At 45.1% G+C, this 18,227-nt stretch overlaps 1 protein-coding gene across 2 annotated transcripts in view; it reads left to right on the top strand.

The window, feature by feature from the left end:
* The window catches only part of ASB8 (ankyrin repeat and SOCS box containing 8), a 118,027-nt gene that overhangs the window by 46,558 nt on the left and 53,242 nt on the right, over positions 1-18,227 (top strand). For both annotated transcript variants that reach the window (XM_078663060.1, XM_078663061.1), the window contains exon 2: positions 11,604-11,656. The gene's annotated coding sequence lies outside the window, so the exon portion shown is untranslated. The remainder of the gene's footprint in view (positions 1-11,603; positions 11,657-18,227) is intronic.

The following is an 18,227-nucleotide window of genomic DNA, read 5'->3' as shown; positions in this document are numbered from 1 at the left end:
ACTGCGTGCGCTCAGTCTCCAGTACAGGCTTCTCTTCCCTGCTCGTTTCTGAGTAATCTTTCAGAACAAAATCCACTTCTATGAATCACCTGAGGCGGCCTGGACTTTGCTGACTGAAGAACGCCCACTCTCACCCTGGGCGGAGGCCTCTCCTCCTGCCCACCGATCCAGGGCCACGGCGCCTGTGAGCTCTGGGTCCCAGAGGAGATGTACCCACTCGTGTAGGGTTCGAGGTGCCCGGAGAGGAGTGTCTACCTCATCCACTGCTACCACCCATAACTCTGGCGCGCCGCCTGGGTCCTCAGCCGACACAACCCCACAACTGGGCCGGTCCATTAAGAGGGTAACAACCGAGGGACGCCTCCGGCCACAGGGTCAGTGGACACCGACCTTTACCTCATTCCGACAATATAACCACATATAAAAGCAAGTCCAATCACCTAGAGAAGAAATTCCCCAATGAAATGTTGGACTGGACCGGACTGTCAAGTAGAGCTGGTGTGGTCAGCAAGACTCCATAATGGAGATGACCACTTCCTGATGCATGGAGGGGGTCCATCAAGCAGCTCCCACACTAAGCTTTGATGTTTTAATTTTTTTAATGTAACTATTGGTTTTTAGTTTCTGGGGCGATAGATGCTTCCTTTCCAGCAGTATGGGGTGGGGGGTTGTTTGGGGGGAGGGGGTGGTACCGTTGTCCCTAGTTCTATGTTAATTACGTTAGACAGCGGCAGCACCCATTTTCTCACTGTGAACTCATGCACACACGGCGCTCGCGACAAACGACTAGGCCTCTGCTTGCATCTAACCATTGACGAACCCGGCCGACCAGGACAGTCACATCACTGGCCCCTCATGACCCCGTGCACAGATCATGAACCAATCAAGAAAGGGGGGAGCCCCTGCAAATCTTCTCCTAGAACGTCAACAGGCTTCTCAACAAGGTGAAGCGTACGGCGGTCCTGAGATATGCCCAGAGATATGCCCCGAGGCCCTCCTGGTTCAAGAGACACATCTCATGGGGAACCACTGCCCCTTTCAAGCGAGACATGGATTCGATAGAGTCGGTCACTCTGGGTTTGAGCAAGGTTCACGTGGTGTGGCAGTCCTATATCAGCGCACCCTTCCCTATGTACCGACTAATGTAATCAGAGACCCTCAAGGACGCTTCGTGGCCCTGGCGGGGACCTTGGTAAGAGCGGCCGTCAACATTGTGTCAATATACATGCCCCCGGCAGCCCTGACACCCACCCTGAACGTCACCAGCGACAGTATATCCCCCCTGCCCCTCGGCCTGACAGTGATCGGGTCGACTTTAATGTGGTCATGCAATTAGGCATAGACATTACAGGCAAGCCTTCCCCATGCTCATGTAGCCAAATGCCTCTCTAACTTTTTAGAGGAGTCTGGCTGTTTTAAGTCCCACCAGGCAGGTTTTCGACCTGCTCATTCAACGGAGGCAGTGGTAACTACAGTCCTGGATACCCTCCGGGACTGCGCTGACAGACGTTCTCCTCAGGCTCTGGTGCTCCTGGATTTGTCGGCCGCGTTTGACACGGTCGACCATAACATTCTGATTGACCGTGTAGGACAGGCCGGCATCCGGGGCACGGCGGCCCACTGGCTGATGTCCTTTCTGAAGAACCACTCTCAGGCAGTACGTCTTGGAAACCTAGTTGGTTCAAAACAGCTTGTTACATGCGGAGTTCCACAGGGCTCTTCTCTGTCACCCCACCTGTTCAACCTCTATATCCTTCCATTAATACAAGCCCTTAGAGCTGAGCAGGTGACGGTATTTAACTACGCTGACGATTTACAGCTGCTGTTTACGATTGACAATTCTGATACCTCCATATTGCACTTTCAATCGACCATGAGCTACATTAAAGCCTGGATGGATCAAAATCAGCTGAAACTAAACCTGGGAAAAACCGAGTTAGTTCTCACCGGAGACAGCGCCAAATACTGGGGCCCCCACTATTGGCCGCCGGATTTAGGTTAAGTCCCCACTCCATCAACATCGGCTAATACTCTTGGGGTCACTGTGGACTGCGATCTCTAACTAAAAGCACAAGTGGGTCAGGTGGTCTCTAAGTGCTTTTTTCAATTGAGGAAAATCAGGAAGGTCCGGCGCTTTCTTACCCTGGAAGCGGTTACTCAGGTAGTGATTGCCACCGTTTTGTCCCATCTGGATTACGCAAACTCTATTTATTTAGGTCTCCCCCTTTACCTGTCAAAAGGACTCCAGATGGTGCAAAACTTTGCCGCCAGACTGATTTTGAATCAACCTAGGTGGCACTCAGCCACTCACTTACTCATGAAACTCCATTGGCTTCCGGTGGTCCAACGTTGCACCTTCAAAACAGGATGTATGATTTCTAACTCTTTACATTGCAGAAGTCCCAAATTTATTAACCAACTCATTACAAGGTATGTACCAGCCCGTAACCTCCGTTCTTCCCATCACGGCCTCCTTCAGATACCACCTGCTAAACTCAAGCGCTCTGGTGGTCGCAGGTTTGCAGTACTGGCTTCTGGTCTGTGGAACACCTTCCCTTATGAGATTCGGACCTGCCAGGATCTCCTCTCATTCCGGAAAGCTTTAAAGGCCTGGCTCTACAGACAAGCTTACCAATAACTTTCCATCTCACATCCATGATTATGCTCTGTTGATTTTAGCGCCAAGAAACCAACCGGTGATAGTGCGCTCAATAAATGCTTTCATAACATAACATAACATGCAGGACACAACAGGTTAAGAGGATGACCGAGTGGGTGGCAAAGTTGGGAGTATGTGATGTCTGGAGGACATGGAACCTCAGAACACTACACTATACCCACACCTCCGCGGCGCATCACACTCCTGCAAGTATTGATATGGTCTTCATGCCGGCTCCAGATTGCCATGACGTCACGGACATTATCATCCTTCTCCCATGGCATATCTGACCACTCTCCTCTTCTCCTCGGAATGGGAGGCCCCTCAGGAGCACTGCGCCCCATTTGGAGGCTGAACGCCTGGTTGCTTCAAGACTACAAATTTCAGAAGACAATCGGGGGAAGAACCCCAACAATACTTCCTTGCTACCCAAAATACAGTCCCCTCCCTGGGCACACTCTGGGAGGCTGGAAAAGCCACTATTCGAGGCTTCGCCAAGTGACAACTTAAGACCAAACGCTTGGCACAAGAAAGCCTCCTCACTCTCCTAGAAGCTTAGGTGATCCACCTCCTGGAATATGCCGTACCCGAATCTGAGGGAGAGACGGAGAATCTACAACTTGTGCTTTTGAGAGACGAAATAAAACAACTATCCCTCAAATCTGCAAAATTAATGTGGAGGTACTCAGTAGCCTACGTATACTGCTGGGGAGGCAAAAATGGAAAGATACTCCAAAATACTAGCATTGCAATCCCTGGCGAGCCATTTAGTCCCAGAGATCCAAGACCAACAGGGGGTCACCAGTCCTACGCCTGCCTCCCATCGCCCAAGCCATCGCAGACTACTACTCTTGGCTCTACTCAGCTGACCGAGCCGAAACCTCAGCCCCTATGCTGTCTAGACTGCAGGCGTTCCAACTCCACAGGCTAATAGAACCAGAAGCGGCCCACCTAGACCTACCTACCTACCTACCTACCTACCTACCTACCTACCTACCTACCTACCTACCTACCTACCTACCTACCTACCTACCTATCACGCGAGAGTAAATAGGAGAAGCCATCTCCCTGATCACTTCTGGGAAAACACCTGGCCCAGACGGAAACACCTGGCTCAGACGGATTCCCACAGGAATACTGCGCTTCATACCATGACATACTGATACCCCACCTCCACGACCTATATACCGAGGTAGCAGAGAAAGCCCCCCCCCCCCCGAAACAGACGTAGGAACCGTGGTCGTCCTCCCTAAATTACAACCCCTTTCGGACTACCGTCTGATCTCCTTAATCAATACAGAAGTCAAACTATGTGACCATCCTGGCCCAGTTCCTGAGACCAGTTCTCAGTTAACTTTTTTCCACCCGGACCAGTGCGGCTTCATGCCGCTCCGCAGTACGAGACACTATCTTAGTCGCTTTCACTTGGCTCTGGCCCATCGCCACCAACTTACCCCGTACATGGCACTCCTGCTGATCGGGTTCGAAAAAGCCTTCCACACAGTCGACTGGCGATATTTGGAGGATGTGCTTGATGCAGCAGGCATGGGGACTGACTTTAGGTGATTGCCCTGTTGCACTCTAGAAATGTTGTATTTCTTGTAGTAATCTTATCTGATCACACAACCTGTGAGGAATGTTACAGAGATGTTTTTCTGGATATATCATTCTTGATCACTATATGTACATTGAAGAACTTATTTTAAGTACGACTTGTACTCGGATAGACGTACTACCTAGCAATTTTCTTTTCTCTTTTGTGTTTGACGTGTGCCAATACTGTTATTGGGTTGGACCTATCTACTCATTCCTCTACATTATTTTCTTCCTCTTTCTTCTTGTCTCTTGCCGGTTTTGAAGAGATTGTTTAAATCCGCAATGCTGGTCTTTCATTTGGTTATGATACTATAGCTTGTATTTTGACCTAATTCTTTTTCATAGATTTTACTACATACATAAAAGCTCTGGACGTCATTGAATTAGATGTCCAGTCTGGTTAGTAGGTTTTCCATTTTTTTAACTTTGGTATTGTGTGTCTTTTGGAACCCATATTTTGGATGTTTCGTGTGTTAGACTCTAGTTTTTGTACTGTTGTACAGTATTTTATATATTTATGTTGTCTCTTTTTCTATACGGTTGGTATTTACCAGTATGGATAAGGCTAATTGATATTTTTCTGGGAATTTACTTGAGAAAAGTGGATTGCGACAAGATGACCGTCGCCGTGTCCATGAACTCATTTACTTACTTACTTGCTGGCTGCACTTAGTGGTACTTTTTCTATGCATTTAGATAATCCTAACATGGCCGTCACTTTCATGGTTTCATGTACACATGACCATCTTATTGCCAACAATTGTGCTGGCAGACATTTATGTGAGAATGTTATTTCTTGGTCCTTTCCACCCTCCCTCTCCAGCCCCCCCCGATGGGTTACATTTTCATTATTGGGGCTTTTTGTGCTGCTTTAATAGCCATTTGTATACATACTGAACTGGATACTTCTATTCAAAGAAAGCCGCTGTTTTCGAGCTTACTTTTAGCGTACTTGTTTGCCCTTTTGCTTGATGTATTATTTCCTACTACGTTATTGGTTACATTTATGTTTACATTCAAATTAATCTTTTTGGATTTTTTTTTATGTGCCCTGTTTCATCAATGTATATACACTCACTGAAATTAGTTGACTAGTCAAAACCTATGATATTTACTTATTTTAACATCGTTTCAAGATGGCCGCCACTTTGAGCCCTTTTCGGCTTGCATGATTTGGATCTACACAATATATAAATATCGCTTTCTACATTACGCCAGCTTGATTTTTATGAAATGCAGTATTCTTTCTCTTACTACTGTTACTTACACAATAAGGGTATAATCATCTGTTTGTATGCATTAATGGAATTTTGCCTCTGATTAATTCTGTGTTAATTATTGATACATTAATATTTGGATTTAGTTTTATATTTGGGGTGTTAAAGAACGACTCTAAAGATATGTTTTCTTTCCCTCCCTTCCCCCTTCTTATTTAGGCAGTGCACTCCAAGCATTTACAATGCAACGATTTCGCCTTTGGAACAGTTAGAGCTATTGGCAATGTAAATGACAATGCCATTTATCTGTTTTCAAAACCAACACATAAATACAAATGTTGTCATTTACAATGCCAATAGCTCAAACTTTTCCAAAGGCGAAACCGTTGCATTGTAAATGCTTGTTATTTAGGCAATGCACTCATCTTGTGGTGTATAATTATGGCGTTACTGACATGGCTATCCTGATACCTATTCTTGTTTCTGAACTGACATTCCTTACTTATCAGTTTATTTTCTGCTGTTGGATTATATAGAGGTTGTGCACCAGTGGTTTTGAATATCCCTGCATGCTGGGATTTGCAGTCCTGTGCTTGGTTTTCCTTTTCTTTTTCTCATGTGAGCACATAGCTAAACGATCTACCCCATTGGAGATGGCTCCTGTACCTGTTATATCTTGCTACTATTTTCAGTTTACATGTGTAGCTGCATTCAGAATTACAATTATTTATGGAAATCGGTTACTTTTTTGTACACAATTTTTGTACTTACAGTATTTATTGTAACACACCATACACTACTGTTTTTTTTTGGCTTCTCTAAATCATTGCTATATCAGCACTGATAAATATTTTATACATTTTCTTTTTTACTTTTTTTTACTTTTGTTCTATCTTTTTCTTCACTTTTTCATCCTTTTTGTGGCCTAATATTTTATGCCACACACCCGTGGTGGGTTTAACCTAACACTACTCACTCTTTATTTAATTTTGGTCTGATTTTGTTAATTTTGATTTTTCAGCCCTGATGAAGTCGAGGTATTACTCACCTGTTGACGAAACACGTGTTGGCTGAGTTGTTCTCTTATACTGCTGAATTTTCTTTTATACTATCTGTACTTGGATTCTTCATTGGTTATATGAAAATAAACGTTCTTTTCTGAGAAACATTTGAATTCCACCTCCTTTTGGCCCGAACATGGACTAAAGATAAATTTGGATAAACATTTCTATCTTTCCTACCTTTTGAGTGCTGATTATTTTGTTGATCTTATTTGCCTCTGTTGATGTGCGTATTAGGGTTGTTTGGTAGCCGACCCTGTTTTCCTGGGAGCCTCTTTCTAGATACTTGGGTTATATTACATTCCCCATTCCTATTGCAGGGCGCCCATGTTGTTGTGACTTGGTTACCAGTTTGTTCTAAATATATGTCAGAGGAGCTTATGGTTTTCTTCTAAATTCTTTCTTCAGAGTAGGGTGCTTCATAAAAGAGACTCTAGTCTTGAAATGCTCTTTTTATCTGCTGTTGCCCTTTGCAAATCTAGTTGATATTAGGATTTTTTGTGGAAACCTTTTTCCTGTTGTTACTATATAGGAATTCAAATCTGTTCCGTGAAGCATTTACTTAATAATTGTAACCCTTTAAAAAAAGATTACCTGTCTAGTTTGATACTGGCATATAATCTGATTGGTTTGGCTCTCTAGCCATTCTGACTGAGTATGAGCACACTGAAGCCTCTGAATAAGTAAAGCACATAAACCATTGTGATTGTCAGTGCATAGCATTAGTAACCTGCATACATAGGAAGTAAGATTTGGACTATATTATAAGTACCCAGTTGGATTGATAGTCTCCGGGAAACTGTTTTGTAGTTCTGTGAGACCGTCTCTGTTTTACAAATGTATTGCACAATGGCACAGATTCCTAAAAGACGTTTGCATAGACAGCTATGCTTGCCTACCTCTGGCCAAAATGCCATTACATTGTTATGCTCCTTTCTGTTTACGGATTGCTAGTGACTTGTTATAGGCGCATAACTCAAAGGGTATTTGAATCTCCTGTCCATTTTGGCCCCTTCAATCTCACCATAACTTTTTCCTGCTGGCCCGGGGTAGAAGCGCTTAAGAGCATGCAACATGATTAAAAAAATTTGCTGTTGCTGAATGAGGAAGACCCTACCGCTGCGTCATGCCTACAGCAGAAAATGCACCCTGATGCCAACTAACGCAGACTGCATCTTACTGCTGTCTTCTGAAACAAGGGCATTATTGTACGACATCTTGGGCAGAACAGGTTCAGTTGTCTCAATTTGGGAGACCAGCATTTTGAACACCTGTGCCAGCACAGCTCACATAACTGGTATGTATTGCCCCCAGAAATATTCTAAGAGGGCTCACTAAAATAGGTAAGGAAGCCTTTCAAAATCTTCTGTGTGAAACTGATGTGCAAATTGCAGGTTTTCCTAAAGTGGTTTCACAGCTCTTAAAAACTGGTAAGGTTTAGCAAAAAACAAAGCAGACTAGAGGGTTCACTGTGCGAGGGCTTTCTTCAGAACAAGATTACCGTAGAAGTTCCTTATTTTAAATAAAGGTCTGCTTTTGGATGTAGTGTTGTTGTAGTTGCTTTAGTGTGAGTAGAACTATGCCATTAGAAGTTAAAACACGAGGCAGTTATAGAGACCTACTTAAAAAAACAAAAATCCCCAAAAAACTGGGTGTCGAATTATATTATCTAATATGAGGGATTAGTAATATGGGGTGTGTAAAGTTAATTAACGTAATTTGTTTTTGTTTAATTACTTGAAATTCAAGAAACGTTTCATAAAAATACAAAACCGGCATTTAGCCCTATATTTTAGCATTAAATTCATCATTGCCCCTATTGTGGATGCCAGGATGGATTTTGTTTCTTAAAAAAAGGACAAAAAGCACAATTAATGGGAACAGCAGCCGCTTGCGCTCTGCGTTTATTGTTGTTGTTCCCATGGACAAATGTTGCCACAAACGTGGCCTGATTATAGCAGAATAGCGTAATTTTAAGCAGCAAGTTTAATGCAAAATTCGTGAGATCACGCCAGCATAACAGAAACTTTGCCCGGTTTTAAATAGTAATTTGATGTAAATACAAGGGCTAGGCCACGGGGCAGCCATTTATTTCGGCCTACGAGATCTGATGCCTACTTTGCTCTGAAACCAGATGACCTCCAGCCAGGACTGAAGACATTTCTCGGCTGATCCATGAAAGGAGATAGAGTTTATCCAGAACCTGTGGATCACTGGACCAGCACCAAGAAGAGGTGACGTTGACTGGTTGCCAGGTTGGGCTATGTGCCAAATAACCGGCCCGAAAAGTGTGCACCACTGCTTGATTTCTAGGTGAAATCCACTTTTGCAGAAGCATGTTCAGTGCCCCTTTATAACCGACTGTTTGGATGTCTAATATTTAAAGCTTCACACAGATGCCAAGATCCTAATGTGTTGCTTTTTAATGGCAACTTGAAAATCTGCCAAGTACCTCTTGTGGCTGTGTCCTTAGGGAGCTTGTACATCCAAAGCTTGTTACCAGTGTGAGGGAGAGTGATCTCTGCAATACCTAACTTACCCTGCTATTTTGTTTCGTCCTCCGAGTGCAGCGAAATGCCTGCCTTATAAAGCGAGAGTGGTTGCTCAGTGCCATCTTCTATTCCTGGTGTCATAACTCAGGGCTAGAAAAGCAGTGGTTAGGCAAGATGAGTGACTGTAGAAAGTATTTCCTTACCAATACACATACATTGAATGGTGACCACTGACCTGTACATCTCTGTATTCTTTTCCCACTCCAGCCCAAATCCAAGATGTGGGGTTTATATTAATGCTGTAAGATCACTTTGGAAAATTAGATAATGCGTTATTTCTTAATTTTTTGGAAATTAAACACTTGCCAAATCTATTTTGGTAAGCTGTTTTGATTACTTCTGTATCAGTTTGAACTGATATTCAAACATATTGGGCATTATGACATTCAGTTCCTAAACTTTAATATTATATTGGTGCAAACTACAGCACCTCATCAGCAGCCCTCTGTATCGGTTTATGTTCCTTGTAAGGTGTAATTCAGGCATGATTCGGCCCTGCAGGATTCCACCCTCCCCCCGCCCCTCCCCCCCCCCCCTTTATCTAGGGAGGCACATAACACTTAACAATTTCACTTTTGCGATGGCTTGTTTTTAGGTGTTCCGTTTGCCCTTGATTTCAGTTTTTCTGCAATCGTTCATGCTGGGTTCAAGGTATATCATTTTCTTTCTTATTTTCCTATTGTCAGGCTCTTAACTTAAACAAAATCTGTCCAACTTTTGCATGGTGACCGACATTGTTTCAATTATTTCACTGCTAGCTACATACATTTATTTTCGGTTGGTAGTGTCTGCCTGGACCACTTTGTGCTATGGTTTCTTAAGCATTAGTTTCTTCAACTTTCCACTCTCAAAATATTAGCATTTTTGGAATATTAATTGCCCTGTGATTTGATGAAGAGGTCATGGGCTGTTGTGGATGCTGCTTGAGCTATTGGAAGAATTCTATCCTTTGTTTTAGAGGCCCTCCAACCCTCAGTCTTCTGGACAAAGTAGGGAGGAATGCGATAAGATAATTTCCCTTGACATAAAACATACAGACTAAAAGCACGTAGTATGTAGCGTGGAAGTTGAATGGTTTCTAGTCCCTACTAGCCTGTTACAGTAAATGCAAGAGATCTCCCACCAAGCCACAAATTTGAAATAACAGTTAATGTCAATGCCAATAGGCCAGGCTTTACAGGAATGTTGTATGGGAATGAGCATTGCACGTAAATAGCATGCGAATTAATATATAGTTGTGTGGAAGCAAAGAACTGTAGAATAATATTGGTGTAGGTGAAAGGTCAGGTGACAGTTGCACTGTCAAGCTATTCATAAAAATCCATGTACGTTAATAACTCCTCTCGTCCTGCTGCTGCCAGAGAAAAACAACATAAGTGATTTAGTTATTCAAGACACTTTAGCATTACAGTATCAAGGTGACAAGGTCAGGCAGCTAGATAAGCAAAGTGAGCACAGCTGTGTGGGGAGCAAATACTTTTTTGTGGGAGCACAGAACATCTACACAATCAAAATACGTACAGTTGGCCAACAGCACGTGGGCGGAGCAAAGCTTCTCTTGTGGTGATACTCACAAAATTGTCTGGCGACAGCTATGCCATCAAGCCAGACCATAATAATAAAGTAACAGCCAGAAACCAAGGAAATTACTGCAAAATGGTAGTAATTTTGAAGAAGCATGTGTTACCTTATGCCACTTGTGGTAAGTGATTCACCACAAAACTCTTAGCTTCCATCGGTTGTTGGTGACGTGATGTTTGGTAAATGGTCTTTCATTTATCACCATCTACCATGCAGATTGTTGATAAGCCAGGCACAATCTGGCTCTGAGTAAAGTGCATGTGGTTTGGGTGACCATTGCCATTTTTAATACTTGGGTGGTAGTATCTCCAGCTTGGCTTTTGAATTTGCATTGTGGTGGTAGCTGACCCTCATGCTAATTTAGTCGAACTGGTGACACATTCTTTATTGCTCTTAACAAATGCATGTTGCTTTCAGCTATCCAAGTCCCTTCCATAAAGGAATCCTCTTTGCTGTGCCCTTGTGTTTTTTACCTCTTTCTTCTTTTTTCCTTCTTTCTTTCTTTTTCTTTAGCTGGCACGTTCATACCACGCAAATGTTTTACTTTGGATTAACAACACAATAGAGATATTCCTGTCCCAGATATTCGCTCTATATAAGCCAAATCATACCAATCAAAGGGCTAAGATTTGTGGCAGTGTTTGTATGTTGAATCCCGTTTCAGCAGTGTCCCCTCACCAATTCTGGAAATAAAAATAAACCCAAGGCCTATAGCAGACTAAATAAAGATTGAAATTGTGTCTCTCATTCTTCAGTTATATCAGTGTTGGTTCATAGATTAAAAAAAAGAAAGTTGGAAATCTATTTTGGGGTTTAAAAACCATGCTGTGCATCCACATAGCGCTGAAAGAGGGAATAGCTTTTATTTACATCTGATATTTATTCTTTATTTACAAGTGTCATCAATATGTTTCTTTTTTTTTTGCGTTTTCTACAGACCCTCTGCGGCAGGATGTTAACCCAGTGACACTTTAGGAATCGCCATGCCAGGTATGACTCAGTTTTACACTTTCATATTTCTTGTATTCTGCAAGATTGCATGTGTGAATTATCTGTATTGCCACAAAGGCCTAAGAATGTTTCATCTCGAGGACTGTATAGCTCAAGATTAACAACAGGATACACAGTTTTTCTGTGTTAACTGATTTACTTCATTACCATAGCTAAGACTTGTGCAATCTTCCACTTTAAAGATGGGGCGGCTTGTGATTTGTACAGGGTTGCCGAATGTAGGAGAGTAGGATCTGCTTCTACGGTTACCCCCACTTTTTGTCTGGTGCTAAGCTCTTACTAGTCTGACTGGGATCCTGCTAACCAGGGCCAGTCTACCTGCTTTCCCCCTTAAATTATTGTGTTCAGTACTTCGGTACATCCCAGATTGGATACTGGGATACCCTTATAAGTCCCTACTATATGGTACTAAGGTACCCAGGGCATAGTTATCCCAGAGGCCCCCTATGTGCTGATACACGCATTATGCCACCCATGGGAGACCATTAAAAATGGAAATACAGGCCTGCCATTGCAGCCTGTGTACGCTGGTGTTAGCACCACTTACTAAAGATATAGGTTTCCTATATCTAGGGTCACTGCCCTTAAAACCTAGGTCACCCCTATAGCAGGCCTTTGCAGTCCTGAAGGCAGGGTGCTTGGTTCTAAGTGAGAGGGTGCCCCTGCATGAGCAGGATACCCCTGCAGAGTCAATTCTCCCGGCGTGTCTGTGAAGCAGCCATATACCATATAGAGGGGCACCGCGTAATTACACGATGACCATCTCAAAAGTGGCTGTAAAGAATCATATCATGTTTGATATCAAACATGTTTGAAGCATAACCCCACACCGTAAACAGTGTGGGAGGTATGATTCCAAGCACTGTAAGAGCCCTCTGTTAGGGTCTGTTTTCCCGGTGCCAACCTTCTAGACCCCGACAGCACAAAATGGTTGCTACCGACCAGAGACACATTTCTGCCCTCCTGCTGCTGAGCCAAGCTCGAGCAGGGAAAGACAGAACAATAGGTATCCTGTCACAGGGAGGTGTGACCACTTCCCAGACAGGCTTTAATGTATTGGGACCAGCTGGGGGTGCTTGTTAGCACCACTAGTTCTGCATGAGGGGCAACATTTGGTTGTCCCGTGCACCAGTCCTGTGAGCCGTTGGCTCCCACTCTGGCACGAAACTGGAAAAAGGACATGAGAGTAACGTCCACCTTTTCCAGACCTCCCCTGGGATGGACCCCTGAATTATCGGATTCCTTTCCCTAGGGTACTTAAAGGCATACCTGGGTGTAGGTCCCTAGATTCGTCGTCGGATAAGATTCAGACCAAACACCACTTCTTCTTCTACCGTCTGGGCCCCCTGGACTTTGTTTGGGCTCGACTTCGTCTCCCTGCCTGTCTGCTGCATCGTCTGTGCACCATACAGGAACATTCCACGGCCTGTGGGCATCTAAGACACCTGAAGGAATCTCCCTTGGAGTTAAGGAGTCACTACACTGCATTCGCAGGCACTGCAACTAAGTGGACCGGTCTGCTGATACTGAGCTCCTCCGGACTCCGTAAGGTTCTGCAACACAGGTCGTGGTTTTCCGCAGTTCCTAAGGGTTAATGGAGTTTGAGGCCAGTATCCTTTGTTTGGGTTGCAATAACCGAACCCCTGTGCACCACGTCAACTTGCAGTTACAAAGGCTTGTTGGTTTCCTTCCAAGAAGGTCTTCGGGCTCCAAGTAGCCCCAACCTCTAGCACCACCAGTGACCCGAGTCTTCAACCCCACAGCATCATGTGCATCGTGGCCTGCATCTTTTGGTGAGCTGCTTGAGGTCCTCTCGCGACTCCGGTGCTTCCGGCCTGTTGGTCCATTTGAGGGTCACCTTTGCTTCTTTTGGGCTCCCCTGATTGCTCAGGGCCCGCCCTGACTTCCTTGCTTGTAGTGAGTCGCCTGGACCTTGCTGGCCCCGACGTTGCTTCTTCTTCAATTCCGGCGTTGGTTGCATTTGCCAAGGCTTGTTGGTGCTCCTGCCAGACACCCCCTCAGCACTCAACATCCTTCGTGGGACAGCTCCTGCCGGGTCCTGGTCTTCCTCAGTGTCGCCAGATCCTCACAGCTGCTGAGTCAAGGTCATCGGCACCCATCCTGCAACACTGACCTTGGAGGACATTCGTCTTCCAAGTCTCCTGATCACTCCTGAGTGAAACAGACTCTGTCCCCTCTGGTTGCAGGTATCTCTCATCTAGAATCCACCATCGGATGCCACCGTACGCACTCTCCTTATTCAGCAGCGGCACTTTCCTGAAGTCCTCCATTGGGTTCGGCTGTTTCCGACACCATCTCACACATATGCACCTGGCTTCCCTGATGTAGATAACATGGGTACTAGGGTATCTACGGGTGGAGTGGCTCCCAACCCTCTGTCTTCCGCGGGGTTTCTTCAGGGTCCACTGGGAAGGGTCCTTAATGTTTAAAAATCCTACTGCGACTTACACGTAGAGTTGTACGGAGCACGCGGTCGTGTTCCCACACTGCATACGCTCTCCGTGGGGTTCCCATCTACTCACCTTGGGTGGTTCCTTGGGTCCCCAGCACTTCTACGTCCGCTCGACCATATCTTGACCGAGTTGTGGTTCTTATACCACTTTCTTAGTTTGTTTTGGTCCCCACTGGAGTCCACTGTGTATTTCATGCTATTTTCTGTATTTCTATGCAAAGTATTGTGTGCATTGTGTTTATCTCCATGTAGGAGATATCTAAACGTGTTAGAGAGTATTCTATAGTAAATACATATTTTTATGAATACCATGGGTGGTTCTTTTTCACTTAATCTATACTATAAGATTGCTTTCTGGTAAAACAAGCTGCTTTACACCCATTCTGGACTAAGCCTGAAGGCTGCTCACCACAGCTACCACTTAGAGAGCTTTCTAAGATTGTCTACGACCTCTTAAATCACCATAAGGGTTGTCTGGACTGGAGCAAGGTGCCCACTTACATAAGTGGACATCATATACCAGGACAGCTTCTCACATTGGTCTGCAACGGTTGGGATTCAAGCCTGAATTGTTTTATCAGGTAAATCTTTGTGTTGATTAATTGGAAAAAAATTACTAATACTAGGCACATATAATAGAAACTTAGAATAGTAAGTTCTACTGAACTTTGGGTTGGGTAAGTCAAGGGTCTAGCACACCCTTTCTCTAACCTCACATTTTAGTTCCCACTAGGTTAGGTAGGTGCAACACCCCACCACACTTAGTGTGTCTGCAAAAGGAGATACCAGTGGCTCTCTGACTGCTAGATAGAGTGAACTTTCGTTCCAATAACTGAAAGCACTGTGTGTCTCTAGGAAGTTGAAGACAAGGAAAGGTGCCAACACCCAACGCCTCTTAGCGGCAGTACTTTTAGATGACCTTCAGCAAACTAGTGGGTCAGACGAGCAGGAGAAAATGGGTGGGCATGGGAATGAAGATAGGACAGGAGGGGAGCCCTCTTTGACATTGAATCAAACCCTGACCAGGAGGAGCCAAGTGACTCCCACCTGGATAACTCTGATCTGCCAGAAGATACTACTGATGGCTTATATGGTGCCCCCTTTGTTCCTCCTGGGAGAGTACAGAGTAGACCTAGGAGGTCTAGATCCTTCTCAAGGGAATCCAATGCCTCAGGACATTAAGTAGGGACCTCCATATCTAGTAAGAGGGACAACTCTTTTGATGGGGAATACCAACTTCTTGAACTTGAGAAAGCTAGGCTTAGACCCAGGCAAGAGCAGTTGGCCCTTGACAAAGAGTCCCTAGAAGTACTAGGAAGACATTTGGACTAGAGTCCCATGGTGGCAGCAACAGTATCCCTAGAGGTAGAGAAGTTTCTAATGACCATAGGAACCTGAACAAGATTGTCCCTCTCTACCATGTTGGGGATGACCTCAACAAATGTGTAACTGCTTTAGAAAGTGCCTGTAAAGTTCAGAAGGTCCCCCAAGAGCAGTGGGCAGCTATCTTGTAGCTCTCCTTTGCTGACAAAGGTAGAGATAAGCTCCTCACTGTTAGAGAAGAGGATGCTGATAATTACTCAGTTTTGAAAAGTGCTCTCATTGATGGGTTTGGCTTAACCACCGAGCAATACAGTATTAAGTTCAGAGACACCCAGAAACCACAGACCCAGGACTGGCCCTGGAAGGTTGGCCAGCCATGGCTTCAAAGTGCAGGACTTCTTAGGATTGTACAATTTGATTATGAGGGAGCAGATCCTTAATAATTGTCGGAACTAGCTTTTGCATCAAATCCTGGTGGACTCTGATCTGTCTCCCAAAGAATTGGGAAAGAAGGCAGATACATGGGTCAGACCAGGGTTAAGCAGAAAAATCAGAGCAATGGTGGTGACCAGAATAAGGATTCTTCAAAATTACAGGATTAGGGTGGGGACAAGAGCAAATATAAAAAAAGAGTCTTTCCAAGGGCCCCAAAAACCTGCATCTGGGGGGTGGGGAGAGTCACAAACATCCAAGAAAGGCAATAAGAAACCTTGGTGTTACGTTTGTTAGGTGAAAGCCCATTGGGCAAAGAATGCTGATTGTCCAAAAGTAGAGGAGACGCCTACTACCACTGCCCCTAAGGCAACTGCTCCCCCTAGCACAAATACAAGTGGTGGCACAGGAAACAAGGGATTTGTGGGGTTAACCTTGGGTTCTGAGAAGGGTTGGACTTTGTCAGATCTACAGCTCAGGCTGTGTTGGTCTGTGATGGTGGCATAGATCTTGCCACCTTACTGGTAAGTCCCACTAACTTGGGCAAGTACAGGCAGCAGCCTTTGATAAATGAAAAAGAGGCCATGGCCTACAGGGACACAGGTGTCAGTGTCACTTTGGTGACCGAGAATCTTGTGTCTCCTGACCAGATCATACTTGGAAAATCTACCAAGTGACCAATACTTGCAGTTTCAGGACTGACCATTCCTTGGCAGTTGGGAATCTCAGCTGGGGAGGGGTAACTGGACCTAAAAGGGTTGTGGTATCTTCAGACCTACCTGTAGATTGTTGGGCAATGATTTGGAAACTTCAGCCTGGGCTGAGGTAGAACTAAGGACTCATGCAGAAATGTTGGGCATCTCTGCAAGTGTGTTTGCTGTGACCAGTTCACAAGCCAAGCAACTTCCCACTGAACAGGCCCTGAATCCTGGAACAATGGACCTGGTCCCTCCCAAAAGTAGGACAAGGAATGGTAAGGCTGTGCCTTCTCCCCCCCCCCCCCCCCAACTCAGTGAGGATCAATCTCTTGAGGGAGATGATCTTGGCCTCTATGAAGGAACTGCCCCAGATGAACCTGAGCCTGATCAGGTTGAGTTCTTGGGGGCAGGGAACTCTTCCAGAGCAGGTTTGAGTATGGAGCAACAAACCTGCTGATCTCTTGAACCCCTCAGACAGCAAGCTGCTGCTGAGGCCTCAGAGAATATTAGTGGGTCCCGTAGGATCTATTGGGATGAAGCGCTTCTTTAATCAGAGGGTAGAGACCCCAAGACTGGTGCCACCAGGAGGTTGGATCTACCCCAGAAATTTGGAGGTTTCCTAATTACCCTCGCGCGTGATATTCCTCTGGCAGGACACTTAGGGCAAAGCAAGACTTGGGGCAGGCTAATCCCACGCTTTCTCTGGCCCCATATGTCTGAGGACACAAAGGAGTTGTGTTGCTCCTGTGCCACCTGCCAAGCCAATTGTAAGTCAGGTGGCATCACAAAGGCCCCGTTAATCCCACTTCCAGTGGTTGGGGTTTCTTTTGAGATGGGTTGGAATTCAAATTATTGGTCTCATGAGTCCTCCAACAGCGTCTGGGCACAGTTATATCCTAGTGGTGGTGGACCATGCCACTGGATAACCAGAGGCTATTCCCCTTAGGGCCACTACAGCTCATGTAGCAAGAGCCCTCTTAGTTATTTTTTCTAGAGTGGGCTTCCCTAAGGAGGTCTTAACTGACAGGGTTACACATTTCATGTCAAGTTATATAACTGCAATGTGGAAAGAGTATGGAGTGAATTACAAATTCACCACACCCTTGGGGGCAGGTGGCCCTTCCACTGCAGACTTGAGTTTGGAGCAGCAAACCTGCCCCTCTCTGCTGTCTGAGGCTGCTGGAATTGTGAATGGGTCCCTCATCTACTGGGATGCTGGACTGCTTTACTCCGAGGGTAGAGACCCCAAGCCTGGTGCCACCAGGAGGTTGGTTATACCTCTGAAGTTTAGGGGTTTCCTAATCCCCCTAACACATGACATTCCCCTGGCAGAACACACAGGCCAAAGTGGAACAGCCTTTTCTTACTTTTACTGCCCTCACATGTCTGAGGACACAAAGCTGTTTTGTTGCTCCTGTGCCACTTGCCAAGTCAGAGGTAAGGCAGTTGGCACCACAAAGACCATTCTGATCCCACTTCCAGGGGTGGGGGTTCCCTTTGAGAGGGTTGGGATTGATATAATTGTTCCCATGAATCTGGACACAGTTACATTCTAGTGGTGGTGGAGCTTGCCACTAGGTACCCAGAAGCCACTCCCCTTAGGATCACTACATGATTTCTATTC

The sequence above is a fragment of the Lissotriton helveticus genome, chromosome 10 (genome assembly GCF_964261635.1).
Source record: "Lissotriton helveticus chromosome 10, aLisHel1.1, whole genome shotgun sequence".
NCBI classification, from domain to species: Eukaryota; Metazoa; Chordata; class Amphibia; order Caudata; family Salamandridae; genus Lissotriton; species Lissotriton helveticus.
This window is presented reverse-complemented; position numbering and strand designations above follow the sequence as displayed.